General features: G+C 39.2%; 1 pseudogene; it reads left to right on the forward strand.

Moving 5' to 3' along the window:
- The window catches only part of LOC112407953 (serine/arginine repetitive matrix protein 1 pseudogene), a 28,730-nt pseudogene extending 15,097 nt beyond the window's left edge, over positions 1-13,633 (forward strand).
- The last annotated feature ends 1,610 nt before the right edge of the window (positions 13,634-15,243 follow it).

The following is a 15,243-nucleotide window of genomic DNA, read 5'->3' on the forward strand; positions in this document are numbered from 1 at the left end:
GATTTGTACTTTCTGTAGTAGAGAAAGAAGTTCTCATTCCCCTGGACTTTACTGAAGTGAGACGAGGTGAGATGAGTAATTGCAGAATTTTCCTAGTTACCTCAGATTTGCTCTGCTTTGGGCTGTGTGGTAGGAGGGCAGATTCGTATGTTCTCATGATAGTATTCTTGGAGTGGCAAGGAGTCTATCTCTTGCTTCTACCATGAGTCTACTCAGGAAACAGCTTCTGGAAGATAGAGGATTTCTATTCCTGGAATTTTCAAAATTTTATTTTCCCCTTTCAAAACACTGCCATCTCTTCTTGCTTCAGAAAACGTTTTGAAATTAAGCTAAGGTTTTATGACAGATTGCTCTTCCCACAGCTTCTGTGGTTGAGATAAAAGCAAACAAGCATTTATGAGTTTTTAACCTTTTAACTCTGTCCTGCTTGTAATGTCCTGATTAAATACATACAAGTCATTTCTACATGCAAAATGTCCACTGTAAAATATATACACTTCCTGTAGCTAGTTTACTTATATTGATTCCATAGGTTTATCCTATAAACATCTGTGTTAAAGAGAATTAGAATAATGATCAATTCACATCATTCTAGTTATGCTACCTTCATATTTCTTGTCCCGTGAAAATATGGACATAGTTATTTTAAACTCAAATTCATGTTCTTTCATATCTTCATGAATTAGTTTCTGCCTTTCAAACCAATGTACATTGAGTTAGACTATTCTTTGCTCTCTGAGAAGTAGGGTGGGAAGAACAAATTGGAGGTGAAGTGATTTGCTATCCAGGTGAGTCAAGAGTTAGGTTACAGGTCATCACTTTGGTCCTTGATGCTCAACTTGTCTGCATCCTCCATTTATTAAAATTTACTTATGTAAGAGAAAAGACACGTATTTAGCAACATGAATATTAACTATAGGTGAAAGGAGAGCCATCGCCTCACAAAGAGAAATTCTCACACGATGTAATTAGAAGACAAAATAATAAATCTTACCTTAGCAGCCCAAATGCTAGAATGAAGTTGTTATTGAAAACCTAACTGTGGTGTATATTCTGAAAGAAGTCACATGTACTGCAGTAAAAGGTCCTGCAAAGTCATTAAATACTAAATACTTCAAGTATAAATGGTCTGGCTGCAAATAAGAAACCCCCCCGCAAGGTTATGCCCAGTTTGCATTAACAGATAAGACCTTCAGATATCGTTATCAGACATTTCTACTATCACTATAGATTGCTTCATTGGAAAGCCAGTGCAGACCTGTGATTATCATTATGTTTGCATACACTGTGTTGAAAATATATAATTTTTTCTAGCTCCCCAGACAGATATACACTGCAACATTTTAGAGTTACATAATGAAAACTTCTGGAGTGTACAGGATGCAGTAAAATATGAACAAATACCTTGAGTATTTTTAGCTTTAGATAAGAAGATTTTGAATTGGGAGAAAAAGGCAACAGTGTGAAAGCTCTCTGTATTACTTTATAAAGTTAAGACATGTATGCGGTCTAAGTGTATCTAGCAAGGCAAATTGGACTGAAGATTTGTATGCTGAAGAGGCAAAGTATGACACAGAAGAAAAATTTCTCTCTAGTCCATTAACCACATTAATAAAAAACTCTACTTATCCGATAACTTATTTGATAACTTCATGGATCATTGAAACTACGGGAGAGGTTTATCTGCAGCGTGGCTTTGAGATTCTTTAATTTAGAACTTTTATGGAGGAGGAAATCTTACATCCCTTCCAGTGGGTTATAAAACCATTCTTTCTTTGGAATTCTAATCTGGTTTTACATTTGATTTTTATTGAGACTTGGGAAAGAAAGAGAGGCCACACTGAGCCACTCTTGCTTTGGGAAAAAAAATATATGAAAGAACGTTTGCCTTTATTTATCCCAACTTTCATGCTGAACCTCTATTCCACTTTTGGGGGCAATGGTGGTGGACGTGGAAAACCGGTCTCCATTTCCCTGTCAGGTTTTGAATACCTTCGCTTATCTGTTCCATCAACTCCCCTCCACAAATCAAAACTCCCAATTCATCAGTGTATTTACTTTAATAATTAGCTTAAAATGTTGACCTTCTGTGTTTTATTTTCAATGTACAAGAATAGGAGTAATCTCAATTTGATCTCTAAACGGAGAAACGTGTTAATTAGGAGGTGAGGGCTTCATGGTAAAGTGAGCAAAAGAGACCTACGTTTGGTTATCTTGTTATTTTCTTGTGTGTATAAAAATTAGAGACAGTTTAACAGTCTCCTCTGAAGGGTTGTGGACTTTGTTCTAAGAAAATTGTGACCTGATTATTAATAACTTGATTATTATTATTTATTTTCCATCTCAACTGTGATTCTGGTTTACATACTGAAATTTAAAATGAATTTTAGCTTCCAGAAAAAATGGAGACAGAGGAACAAGGTTCGAACCCTCTCCTAGAAACTCACCAAAATAACAAAAAGTAACAAAAAATGGGGATAACATCTTCACCAGCTCTGAAAGTAAAGGATGTGCCAGCTCTCCCCCTACAAGTTTGAGACATTTTTTTCCCCAGTATGGTACAGATGGAGAGCACAATAGTATAGACTGTAGGCATCGTCACACATTTCCCTTTCGTTGTAGAGCTGTATAATGTTGTGCAATAATCTGAAAGAAATTCTGGATAACTTATGTGAAGGAATAAGAGCTTTTGATAATCACAACATATAGGAGATCCAGAATTTCCGCCCAGGATTCTCTTTTTTTTTTTCGGCGTTGCTTAGCTGCAGAGGAGGAGATGGAAGAGATAGTCTGCAGCATCTTTCCTGGTTTTATTGGATCTATATTCTTAAAGGCTCTGCAGGCAGGCTCCGATATACAGGAGAGGTGCTCTAACACGGAGGAGTGGTGGTCTGAAGGGAAGGGTGTGCTCTGTGGAAGCAGGGACTGTCTGACCTTCCTACACCATTTTAGCAGCTGTGGACCCGTGACAGTAAGGGTAGCAATGACAGGACACGTGAACTTGGCTGCTAGGATGGTTTGAATAGCTGTTGAGCAACATAACATGTTCAGGCGTAAGCCTTTGGCTCCTTAGAGAGTTGGCCCGCTGTATCCGCGGGTAATGTATCTGAGGATTCAACCGAGAGCAGTTTGAAAATAATTTTTAAAATTCCAGAAATTTCCAAAAGGAAAAACTTGAACTTGCCAGGCACTGGCAACTATTTTTGTAGCATTTACATTGTATTAGATATTACAGTAAGTCCCCTACATACGAACCAGTTCCGTTCTGAGAGCGCATTCGTAAGTCCAATTTGTTTGTAAGTCCAGCAAAGTTAGCCTAGGTACCCAACTAACACAACTGGCTATATAGTACTGTACTGTAATAGGTTTATAATACTTTTCACACAAATAATACATAAAAAACAAGCTAAAAATAAAGAAAACAGTTTTAATCTTACAGTACAGTCCCTTGAAAAGTACAGTAGTCCAGGATACCAGCCGGCATCCAGGGGCTGGCATCGAGGGAACAGGCAAGAAGAGTTACTGACTGGAGGAGGGAGAGGAGATGGGAGGTGGTAGAGCTGAAGGATCGTCAGCAACAGGAGACGGACGGAGGGCAAGCTGCAATTGCACTCACGCCTGACGCTGACGGCACAGGTTCTGGTTTCTTGCTGGATTCAATTCTATCTACCCTCTTGAAAAAGTGATCCAGTGATGTCTGGGTAGCAGCTCGTTTTTTCTCATCATACATGGCACGGTAGCACTGGATTGCATTCTGAACGGCTGCTGCAACCTTCGTGTACCGTTCTACGTTCAGGTCCTGTGCCTCAAAAACTAACAGTGCCTCCTCAAATACAGAAAATCCCCTTGCCATTTCCTGAGTCGTGAATCTGTTTGGTTCTTCAGGTACTCCTTCCTTCCTTTTGCCTCTCTTCAGCCTTTCTCTGGGCCTCCAATACCTGATGCTTCTTAGCAGTACCAGCTACATCACCACTGCTTTTATGTTTGCTTCCAGACATCCTGGACTGGAAATAAAGATACAGTACCCTATACAGTACTGTACAGTAATGTACACAAAAACACAACCACTTGTAGAGGGTGCACGCATGTGACAATGTACACCAGACACGGGAATTAACTTACGTGAGTGGACATGCGAACGCATGTTCCCTTCTTTGAAAGTTCTCAACTTGAATGTTCGTATGCAGAGGACTTACTGTGTATGTAATCTAGAGATGATTTACAGTATATGGGAGGATGTGCATAGGTCATGCACAAATACTATCGATATATCATTTATATAAGGGACTCTAGTATCCATGGAGTTTGGTATCTGTGGGCGACCTGGAACCTGGAAACTGAGGGATGACTGCACAGTTAATAAATTGGGAGAGAATGCACAAACTGTGGTATATTCACACAACAGAATACTACACAGCAAGGAGAAAGAACAAAGTGCTGCTACATTTAAAGCACGGAGGAATCTGGGTGGTTCATCCTGAGTGAGTCAGACAGAAAAGAGCACACGCTGTATGATTCCATCTCTCCAAAGAACCACACAAGCAAAAGTAACATGTTTGGTAGACATATCCGTTAACTTTGGGAGGAGGTAATGGCTGGGAGATGGCAGGAGGGAAGCTTCAGGGGAGCTGCTGATGATTTGGCATCACTTGTATAATGATTTGTATAAAGTTTATAAGGATTTTTCACTTTGTCACTATTCATTTAGATCCATACTTAAGGTTTGTGTTCTTTACTGTATGTAAAAACATTGCGAATCCCATTTTGTGGCAAGAAGAAGTACCTCACTCAAGGTACTTCGAGGACACTTGGGGCTGTCACACAGCTGCCTAAGGACTTGTGCTCCAGTCCCGGGAAGTATTAAGGAAGGAAGCAGCTCTTAGGCTGTGTCTCTTTCTAGCACATCGTACCTCTCCTCCTCCTGGTACCTGCACTCTCTTCTCATCTTTGTCCATAGCTTTACTCTCCTTCTACTCCATTTTCTCTTATCTCTCATAATGGCAACTTGTCCATGCTTTGCACTTTCCACAGCTCTGGATCAACATCAGGGCATCCTTGTACCTTTGAAACCCCTTCTAACACTCTAGTCCCCCACTTCTCTGAGAAGCTCCCGAGGGGGTGCCCCTGGATCGCCAGCACAGCCGTGTGATGTCTGCCCTGGGAAGGTGCCCACTTGGTATGGAGCAGGGATACCCAAGCTCTAGAGAGTGAGACATGGAAGGGGTCCCTTTTGAATCGTATGGGCAGGGCCAGCGATAACACTTACCCCCCAAGCTCATCCCACTTTTTGTCTTCTTTCCATTAATACAATTTCAAAGATAATGTCACCAGACATAGTCCAGCTATAACTTCCGTAACTGAAATGCTGCCATGGCTTTCTCGAGTCCAGATTATTTTCACTCTCTTCTTTGTGTCCTTTTTATGGCCCAAGTCATTACAATTAACTTGTAATCATTTTACAGTTCGAAAAAGGCAATTTTTATTAAAAATAGAATAAAATGGATTTCAAACTTGTTAAGAGGATGACTCTGGCCTTTTATAAGACATTGAAAAGTGTGAGTAATCGAAATTTTGAGCAGAGGGATTATTTGATACTACTGATACGTTTCAGCTGGATAACAGTCTTTTGATTCAGGCCTTGTACTGGGTTGGCCAAAAGGTTCGTTCAGTTTTTTCCGTAAGATGGCTCTAATGGCACTTAGTCGTCTTTAACTTCATTTGAAACAATTTTGTTAGACTGTATGTGACAGCTGTCATATCAGCATGCATTTAAAAAAGACATCAAAATTGGTGAATCTTTGTGTAGCCATTTTAATATTGAAGATGGAAGAAAAAAGCAACATTTTTGCCATATTATGCTTTATTATTTCAAGAAAAGTAAAAATGCAACTTAAATACAAAAATAAGATTTGTGCAGCGTGTGGAGAAGGTGCTGTGACTGATCGAACATGTCAGTAGTGGTTTGTAGAGTTTTGTGCTGGAGATTTCTCGCTGGACGATGCTCCACGGTCGGGTAGACCAGTGGAAGTTGACAGCCATCAAATTGAGACATTAATTGAGAACAATCAATGCTGTACCACACAGGAGATAGCTGACATACTCAAAATATCCAAATCAAGCATTGAAAACCATTTACACCAGCTTGGTTATGTGACTCGCTTTGATGTTTGGGTTCCACATAAGTTAAGTGAAAAAAACCTTCTTGACCTATTTCCACATGTGATTCTCTACTTAAACGTAATGAAAACATTCTGCTTTTAAAACGAATTGTGATGGGAGATGAAAAGTGGATACCGTACAATAAAGTGGAATGGAAGAGATCGTGGGGCAAGCGAAACCACTACCAAATACACCAAAGGCCTGCCTTCATCCAAAGAAGGTGATGTTGTGTATATGGTGGGATTGGAAGGGAGTCCTCTATTATGAGCTCCTTTTGGAGAACGAAAGATGAATTCCAACAAGTACTGCTCCCAATTAGACCAACTGAAAGCAGCACCTGACGAAAAGCCTCCAGAATTAGTCAACAGAAAACGCATAATCTTCCATCAAGATAATGCAAGACTGCATGTTTCTTTGATGACCAGGCAAAAACTGTTACAGCTTGGCTGGGAAGTTCTGATTCATCCGCTGTATTCACCAGACATTGCACCTTCGGATTTCCATTTATTTCGGTCTTTACAAAATTCTCTTAACGGAAAAAATCTCAATTGCCTGGAAGACTGTAAAAGGCACCTGGAACAGTTCTTTGCTCAAAAAGATAAAAAGTTTTGGGAAGATGGAATTATGAAGTTGCCTGAAAAATGGCAGAAGGTAGTGGAACAAAAGGGTTGTTTATTGAATTTTATTGAATACGTTGTTCAATAAAGTTCTTGGTGAAAATCAAAAATGTGTCTTTTATTTTTACTTAAAAACTGAAGGTACTTTTTGGCCAACCCAATAATTCAAGAGAATCTTCCGTGGGTCATTGTAAATAAGTGGTGGGGATGAACACTCACCTGAAGAAAGTTAAGGGCAAAATGAATGGAGAAAAATTGGAAATGGAAACAGAAAATGTGTCCTAGGGTCTTAGATGACTTTTTTGATCTATGGAAAGAAATAGATGATATAGATATAGATATAGAATACATGGTCTTCCATGTTTCCTCAAACCTCTGAAACACCTGAGAATTTGACACTGAATTGAATCCTTTGGTGACTCATGTTCAAGGAACTGTATACAAGTATATAAGATCCACAGCGTAGGTACATATCTACAGAGCACCTGTACCTCATCTTAGGGATAGCTTATCGAGTAAGCTGTAATTGCCAAACCACTGTAATTGATGAGAAGGAGAGCATGTCCTAAGGGGCCAATGTGACTAGCAGTGCATACATGCTGCAGGGAATTTACTGCTGATGGCTTCCTTAGAGTGAGGTGGTCTGTGTACACCCAGCCTTGCCTCTCCTGAGCACCCATGTTTGGAGTGTAGTCACAGGGCCTCTGCCATGCTGTGTGTCTCTATGCTGTATTGCCTGTCCTGGCTTTTTCTTATCGTTATATAATCTGGGATTGGGTGAAGCGTGCCGTGTCTCACGACACTTTGATAATTAATCCAAATCATTGCTGCTAACTGAGCAGTGAGTAGTGCAATGTGTGCTAGAGAATTTTCTCCCTAAGATTCCTCCAGCTTTTAAATGCTCAAGTTTATTGGAAAATAAATCTTGGAAATAATATTCAAGTGATGGTCAGTGTAAGCTCTTCAATAACTTTTAGTAGAAAAAGTGCCTTCTTTCACCCCTTTTGCAAAGAAATCTGATGGTTTAATTATGACACAGCACAAAATGCTCCATAATAAAATCTATTATAAAGATTGGTTCTGTCTTTGAGAGCAGAACATCAAGCACAATGTAGGTACTGACTTTTATCAAAATGGGTGGAGGCACCTTCAAAAATTAGTTCTTACCATCACCAAAGCTTACAAACTAAAGGACTTTTTTAAAAAAGAAAGGAAAAATTATTTTCATTTTTATTCACTCAAAAGGAATCATGATGCTTTTTTTTTTTTTTTTGCGGTACGCGGGCCTCTCACTGTTGTGGCCTCTCCCGTTGCGGAGCACAGGGTCTGAACGCGCAGGCTCAGCGGCCATGGCTCACGGGCCCAGCCGCTCTGCGGCATGTGGGATCTTCCCGGACCGGGGCACGAACCCGTGTCCCCTGCATCAGCAGGCGGACTCTCAACCACTGCGCCACCAGGGAAGCCCATGCATATTTTTAAAAATAGCATTTTCTATTTGAATTTGTACTTGTCTTTTCACCTATATTTTTGCAGATAAAGTGATAAAATGGGACACTTCAACTGCAGCTTTGCTGAAATATGTGTTTTGAGAAATCCAGGGTTTTATAAAAAATGATAGAGTAGTGGTGATCAGCAGATAAAATGTGTATGCTAGATCTTTTCTAGGAGCTCAATGCACCTCGCACGTGTAATGTCATTTGTCCTCACAAATATAGAGATGCTGGAAGACAAAACAGTGCCTTTGCAGTGTACATCACAAGGGGCTGGGGATAACACATATCAGGGTAGGTACTGTTTTCTTCATGACCTGGGTTTTTAAGGTCTGTGTGCTTTTTTTGTACAAAAGTATTGTTCTTGTATTTTTATAAACTTTATTTTAAATTTATATGGTAGAAATGTAGTATTTGGGGAATTATTAGAGCAGCTAAGATTTCTAAAGACATTCAAAAATTTTTCTTATTGCAATCATTTATTTTGTAAAGGGTGTTTCCAAATGATTAATAATAAACACACAAATGCCTCCTTATTGAAATTTACTTGAAATATTTTGTATATGAATTGATTTTGCAAATGAGAGGTTGGTTCCAATTTGAGTGGGCAGTTAAGATTTTTTCAGTTGCCCACTTTATGGACACAGCTTTGTAATGTAGTCCCAGGGTCAATAAAACTTTACATACAAGTCAAAGTTCCGTAAATAAGCTTTTGCTGTACTGAAAAATAGATACATTTTAATTTTGACCATGTAGAAAATATCATCCTTTCCAATTTCCTACATTTTATGAGCTCAGTTCATGGTCCGCTGTCACTGTTTATATCTCCTGCTATTTTTGCAATGAATAATTACCTGAACCCTGAGAAAATAATTTCTTCTTGAAAAAATTAAAGTCATCCATCATAAATATTTTGTTATTTTATCTGTGAAGCTACTGTTTGATAAATGTTTGGATGATCCGAGGTAAATTTTGTGTGTACATTGGATCTATGATCAAACTACTAATGGATAGACACTAAGGAGGGATAGTCACTCATTCCTTCTCTGTATCTCTCCTTTACTGTCTTAGTCCCAGTTTCTTCTTTTTGTTTCATACTCTTTTTATTTTTTCCTTTCTTCTTCAACTTTTCTTTTAAGGCTAGACGTATTTTATTTCCCAACTTGTCTTGAAATTTTAGTGATTCATTGGAATTCAAGGTGGTTAGAAGGAACTTGAAAGCTCAATAAAGGGACAGTTGTTAAGAACAACAAAAATGCATCTACAGCTAAATTTTACAACTTCCTCTAAATTCAGCTTTTGCCATATTATTAGATATAATTGCAGTACCTGTAGATCCATTCTGAATATTAGCCTCCTTTCCTCACCAGGCAGTTCTTTGTTATTTATTTATTTTTATTTTATGTTTTTAATTGACATATGTTGTGTTAATTTCTGCTGTAAAGCAAAGTGATTCAGTTATACATATATATATACACACACACACACATTCTTTCTCATATTCTTTTCCATTATGGTTTATCACAGGATATTGAATATAGTTCCCTGTGATACAGTAGGAACTTGTTTATCCATTCTGTATATCACTATGATAGTTTGCATCAGCTAATCCCAAACTCCCAGTCCATCCCTCTCCAATCCCCGCTCTTCCTTGGCAACCACAAACCTGTTCTCCACTCGCTGGGTTCTTGAGTGTACGTAGTCCTTTAGTCTTGGCATTTACCTAGTCAATGATTATTGCACTCCGACTCCAGAGAGAACTTCCATTCTATAGGTAAGGAAGCTGAAAGGAAGATTAGTTATGTACCTAAGATGATCTTAGGTGATGGTGGGAGAAATCCATCTTCCCGTCTCCTTGCTGGCTTTTTGGTGGACCAGCCATTGTACCATCACCTGAGCTGAGGCCTGTTTGATGCCTGAAGTCAGCAGCTCTCAAGGTGTTAGAAACAGTTGGGCAGAGGCCAAATTATAGGTTAGGTGTAATGAAACATATTTCAGTATAGAATATTATTGCAGAAATTAAAGACTGAAAAGTAATTCTTTAGTACATATAAGAGAACAATCAGAGCATACTTGCTGCTGTGGTTTTGTCATTTATAATAAGGTGCAAATATACAAGTACCTATTTATTTTATTGTTTGGTAAACATTTTAGTTTTCAATACAGATCCTCCTTTACTTACAATTGGGTTACATCCCAACGAAGCCGCCATAAGTGGAAAATATCATTAGGTTGAAAATGCATTTACTACACCTAATGTCATAGCTTAGCCTAACCTACCTTCAATGTGCTCAGACCACTTACATTAGCCTACAGTTGGGCAAAATTATCTAACACAAAGCCTATTTTATGATAAAGTGTTAAAAATCTCATGTAATTTGTTGAATACTCTACTGAAAGTGAAGAAGAGAATGGTTGTGTGGGTGCTGAATGGCTGTAAATGTATCAATCGATTGTTTCCCCTCATGATCACGTGGCTGATGACTCACTGCCACCGCCCAGCATCACAAGATAGTATCCTACTGCCAGGGAAGAGCTCAAAGTTCAAAATACAAAGTAGTTTCTTCTGAACGTGTATTGCATTGGCACCACTGTAAAATCTAAAAACTTTAAGTCGGACCATTGTAAGGCAGGGGCTGTCTGCATATCCTTTTGATAGCAATAAATTAGAAAATGGAAGAGCATGTTTAATTAAATATTAAGGCTGAATTTCTGAATCTCAAAAAAGTAGATGATTTGTACAGCTTGCAATTTGTACAGCATGTCTGTAAACATTTACATTCATCATAGGGGCTGTGGTGATATGTTATGATCACCTAAAAATCAGAAGACACAGATACACTAAAAAAAAAAAAAATCAGCACCTACTCAAAATATTAGAATTCATTTTAAAAGAACTGTGCAAAAAGGCAATCATTTAACACAGGCAGTTGCAGAAAAGCCAGTTTATTAAACATGGCTTTTCATTTAGATCTGATGACAGTTGTCCTATTTTGCTTTGCTTTTTTTCATTCCAGTTTTTTATGAACATGTGTATAGGTTGTTGTGTTTGGTTTCATCAGCAGAGGAGTAGCTTCACAAGTGTTTAAAAGATGCTGATTTTATATCAATGTTATTAGAAGTCAACAGAAGTGAAGAATCCAGGCTCCAAAATGATGCAAATCAACCTGACTGGGTTTTTGAATGGAAAAAGTGGTACAGAATTTATGGGAGAACTGTGGCCCCTGTTCTTAAGTGCACAGGAAAACATTGCTGGAATCCCTTCTGTTTTCCTAGAACTGAAGAAAGAAGAAATAAAACAGAGACAGATTGCACAAGAAAAGTTGGCATCTATTGAAAAGCAAGATGAAGACAAGGAAAAGAGGGATAAGGAAGAAAAAGAAAGCAGTAGAGAAAAAAGGGAGCTGTCTCAAAGCCCAAGAAGATGCAAATCCAGATCTCCTTCCCCTAGAAGACTATCTTCCCCTGTCAGGAGAGAGAGAGAAAGCGCAGTCATTCTGAATCTCCCCGTCACAGAACCAAGAGCCAGAGTCCTTTCCTTGCTCCAGAGAACAAGGAAAAAACCAGAACTCCCAGAGCCATCAGTGAAAGTAAAAGAACCTTCAGTACAAGAGGCCACTTCTACTAGTGACATCCTGAAAGTTCCCAAGCCTGAACCAGTACCAGAGCCTAAAGAACCTTCTCCAGAGAAAAACTCCAGAAAGGAAAAGGAAAAGGAAAAGAAGACCCGACCAAGATCTCGGTCATGTTCCAAGTCAAGATCCTGGAGACGTTCTCGCTCTCCTTCTCATACTTGACCAAGAAGGCGCCATAGATCCTGATCAAGATCATACTCACCTAGAAGGTGGCCAAGCCCAAGGAGACGGCCATCTTCTCGAAGAAGAACTCCATCGAGAGGAATGCCTCCTCCACCAAGGCATAGAAGGAGTAGATTTCCAGTGAGACGAAGAAGGTGTTCATCGGCATCCTTGTCTGGGAGTAGCTCATCATCTTCTTTATCTCATTCCCAGTCACCGCCAAAGAAGCCTCCAAAGAGGACATCCAGCCCCCCTCGGAAAACTCGTAGGTTATCTCCTTCAGCAAGTCCTCCAAGGCGAAGGCATAGGCCGTCACCTCCAGCAACTCCACCTCCAAAAACTCGTCATTCCCTGACACCCCAGCAGTCAAACTGTACAAGGAAATGTCGTGTTTCTGTCTCTCCAGGGAGAACTTCAGGTAAAGTGACAAAACATAAAGGTACTGAGAAAAGAGAGTCCCCTTCACCAGCACCCAAGCCTAGGAAAATAGAGTTATCTGAATCAGAAGAATATAAAGGTGGTAAAATGAGAAGTCCCTCCTCACCGCCCACCAGAAGGTGACGTTCTCCTTGTCCTGCTCCTCTGCCTCGTTGCCGCGGGTCTCACGCCACCACCACAGCAAAGGACTCCTTCTCTTCCCCCATGTGGTCGCTCACCTTTCCCAAGAAGATACTCTTCTCCAATACAGAGGAGATATTCTCCTTCTCCGCCTCCAAGGAGAAGAACAGCCTCACCCCCTCCCCCTCCTAAACGAAGGACATCACCATCTCCACCACCAAACTGTCGGGTCTCCCATTCACCACCTTCCAAACGAAGAAGCTCCCCAGTCACCAAGAGACGTTCACCTTCATTGTCATCAAAGCACAGGAAAGGGTCTTCCCGGAGCCGATCTACCCGAGAGGCCTGGTCACCGCAACCAAACAAACAACATTTGCCCTCACCATGGCATCGAGCTCCTCAGACCTCCTCAAGTCCTCCAGCTGTTTGAAAGGAGCGTCATCATCACCCCAAAGAAGGCTGTCCCCATCTCCACGTTATAGGCCCATTAGGAGAGTCTCCAGGACTCCAGAACCCAAATAGACAAAACTGCCTCACCAAGCCCTCAGTTGGTAAGGGGGATGGTCTCATCTTCCTGATCTATCTCGGGACCTCCTGAGCCAGCAGCTAAAAACCCCCCAGCACCTCCATCCCCTGTCCAGTGTCAGTCACCCTCTACCAACTGGGTACCAGTAGTACAGGTTAAAAAGGCTAAAAGCCCAAGACCAAGCCCATCACTGGCAAGGAATTCAGACCCAGAAGGAGGTGGAAAGAAAAAGAAGACAAAGAAGGATAAGAAACCCAAAAAGGATAAGAAGCACAGGAAGCACAAGAAGGAAAAGGCTGTAGCTGCAGCTCCTGCAGCTCCTGTAACCCCTGAGGCATTGCTGCTCCCACAACCGCGTCAGCACAGGAAGAGCCAGAGCCTAAGAAGGAGACTGAAAGTGAGGCTGAAGATAACCTTGATGAAAAGCACCTTTGTGAAAAGGCCCTGAGATCAATGAGGAAGGCTCAAGTGTCCCTACAGTCCTAGGTGGGAATGTTTGTTATATAAATTTTTCTTGGTTTGTATGCAGTTCAGTTTCAAAATTGCTAAAAATGTGTTTGAGCTTTAGACTATAACATTTGTTGTAATAATTGCTACGTTGAAGTTCACCATATAAAAAAATGGGCATGGATTTACATTGCAAAAGGTGTCCACAGTGTATTAGTGACATTCTTTCATTGATAGCTGACATAAATTCATTTAGAGTGAAATATTTTAAGCCAAAAAAAAATCCCTTTTTTAAAAAAGGGGGTTTAAATATTGTTGGCCTTCTTATGGTTCCTTTAAATGCCCGTCTATTCCCAGAGGTTTTTGTTTATATTTTTTCTTTCTTTTTTCCTTTTTCTCATTTGAGTCTTAGCACCCATTTAAGTTATGATGCTTCCAAACTTGTATGGTTTTTGCAAGCTTGCCCAGAAATAAGACCACTGTTGAACTACCACAAAAGTATAAACGAATATTTTAATGCCACAATCTTTCCTGTTGTCTGTGGAGTCTCTGCTGAAATGAATCAGGATTCGAGCTCTAGGATGAGACAGAAAATGAAAGCATGTTGTTTGCCAGGACACCGTGGGTTTATATTGATGTGTAACAAGTTGATTTGGAACACTGGAATTTCACTGTATTCTGTTTTTTTAATTTTTTTTTTTTCGTAAAGACAGTTAGCTAGTCCCAGGAAGCATCCTTCAGTTATATAAAATTTTGTTTTATAAAATGTCATGGCTTCATTCATAATTTTGTCTTGTTCTTCCAACTGGTACATACAACTTTCAGAGCTCTTGTATTTGGAAAGCTGGAAGGGACCAGACTTTGAAATAGTGTCTTGTTTTCACTGTTTTTGTTTTGTTTTTTTAAATTAAAGCTGTATAAAGCTTGTGGATTAAACAGAATAAATTTCTAAATTAAAAAAATCACAGGAAAAACTCAACAGATAAACAATGAGAGCATAGACTGTGTAAAAGGTTTCATTTTGAAATTCTAAAATTGCAGTTTGGAATGTTAATTGTGGGATGACTCTTGATAGAGCATCTATTTTTAACTAGAAAAAATGTAGATCCTCTTCCTTATTAAATAAAATCAAGAAATCTTACAGTTTTGTAGCATCTAGATTTGGTGATACTTTAAAAAGAATCATAAATAGTGATAACATGCTAGAAGTTTTGTGTGACAAAAACAATTGTTGAAGATAGGTACTTTGAATAGAGGAAGACTACCTACAAAAATAATTGTGCTGAAATAGTTATTTTAAAACAAAATTTAGAATTGAAAGTATTCTTTATTTTGTAGAATTTTCACTGAGGTTTGCAGCATTTGTACAGAGAATTTCATCTTGATTTAAAATACTATGGTATACTGAAAATAGTTAATGAAGGATATTGACATATTCAAACTTCTTAATTATATAATTCAACTCTGATCAAGGCTGCAAGTAAAATGTATTAAAAAGTTAAAATAATAAGATCCTATTTACAGATACATTCTTTTAGAAAAAGCTGTGACATAGAGGGTAAGAAATTGATTATACTACCTGAGTGTGTACCAGAAATTATCATTCTGCCTATAATTGTTTATAAGCAATATAAAGACTATCCTGTTTT

This window comes from Neophocaena asiaeorientalis, unplaced genomic scaffold, assembly GCF_003031525.2.
Source record: "Neophocaena asiaeorientalis asiaeorientalis breed wild unplaced genomic scaffold, Neophocaena_asiaeorientalis_V1.1 scaffold253, whole genome shotgun sequence".
In the NCBI taxonomy this organism is placed as follows: domain Eukaryota; kingdom Metazoa; phylum Chordata; class Mammalia; order Artiodactyla; family Phocoenidae; genus Neophocaena; species Neophocaena asiaeorientalis.